Source organism: Centroberyx affinis, unplaced genomic scaffold, assembly GCF_046629955.1.
Source record: "Centroberyx affinis isolate AG114_WGS23_722 - 3 ecotype Tasmania unplaced genomic scaffold, CSIRO-AGI_Caff_v1 ptg001900l_1, whole genome shotgun sequence".
NCBI lineage: Eukaryota > Metazoa > Chordata > Actinopteri > Beryciformes > Berycidae > Centroberyx > Centroberyx affinis.
This window is the reverse complement of record NW_027280265.1, coordinates 1-1,631: the sequence shown is the minus strand read 5'-3', so window position 1 is coordinate 1,631 and position 1,631 is coordinate 1.

The window sequence follows — 1,631 nt, the reverse complement described above, 5'->3', positions numbered from 1 at the left end:
CAGTTCATTCTTTGATAGCATTAAAGTTGACTTTTTCAGACGGCGGTCACTGTGCTCTTTTGTAGCGAAACAGAAACGAGGCTCCTTGCTGTCTGATGATTGCAATGGTGTGTGTGTGTGTGTGTGTGTGTGTGTGTGTGTGTCTGTTACTCAGTACTCTGACCTGTTATGAAATGTCTATCGATAATAAAAATCTCCCTTCGTCATCAAATCACATTGAGACGCTGCGTTAAGGTTAATTACTCACTTATCTCTCCTTACCTAATGGATTCTCAATGGATTTACTTTGCAGAACGGTTGCATGTGTGTGTGTGTGTGTGTGTGTGTGTGTGTGTGTGTATTACTTAGTACTCTGACCTGTTACGAAATGTCTATCGGCAATAAAAATCTCCATTCGTCATCAAATCACATTGAGCCAAGAACAAATTACTCAACACTTATCTCTCCTTAGGCCAATGGATTCTCAATGGATTTACTTTGCAGAACGTGTGTGTGTGTGTGTGTGTGTGTGTGTGTGTGTGTGTGGGGGCAGGGGGTATTCCGGTCACCTCATCACTGTGTTTGGTCTCATGATCTCAGTCACGTCTGAAGGCAGCATGCTGTCTGCAGCAGAGGAGCATCAGACGGGTTTCCTTCCAGCCTGAAGGTGAAAGACCCGGCGTGACTGGAAGAAGTGCGGGGAAAGACACAGAGCGCTTTTATCGAAGGCGCCGTCACATGACGGTGACCTTTGACCCACTGTGTGTTTCATTTCCATCAGCAGACCTCCTGACAGGTCAGCCGCCCCGGACCACGCTGTTCATCAGAACGGCTCGTCCAGAGGAGCGGCGAGATTTACGAGCGCGAGTCTCAGATACCCGTGAAACCAGGCCGGGCCGACGCCCAAACATCATCACAACCCTCATCTTTTTTGCAACATGATCTTTGTTGAATGAAATTTGTGAAATGAGCAATGAGTCTGAAAGACAGATTTAAGTGCTGTGGACACAAATTATGTGAAAATTACTTTCCTCCACCACAAATTGAATTCTGTGACAAAAATATGAACTGAACACAACATTTTCAGTTAACTGTTGGCTAACGGTTCAGTTTAGGAACAGTTTAGGAACTAAAACAACTTGGTTAAGGTTTGGGTTAAAATATTATTTGCCTCTATGCACTCTATGCACTCTATGCATTGCTTCATAGCACTGCCTCGTAGCACCTATGTCCTGTTGGACCAGAACTTAGCTTTATGGCACTTACTCTCATTGTTCTCTCCTGACTAGAACCTTGCTTGTGTTGTATGAAAATCTCATGTGTAAGTCGCTTTGGATAAAAGCGTCTGCCAAATGGGAAATTGTTGTAATTGAAATTGTTAAAGCTACAAGAAGCATAATTTTCTGACCACTAGAGGGCGACAGAAACCGCAACACATTTGTAAATAACACACAGCAAAGCCTCTGCACTACGGAGGCCTAGTGAGGACAAACCTAGCAAAGCACCATGCATAAAGGCTAACAGCTAAGCTAACTGTACCTACAGAGAAGACTCACTGGTTACCAGTCTCACTTTGACAGATCTTTCTCCCTCTGAAGGTCACATGTCCCAAAATGACAAGTGAAGAGGCAGGTAGCAAGTTTACTAGTTAA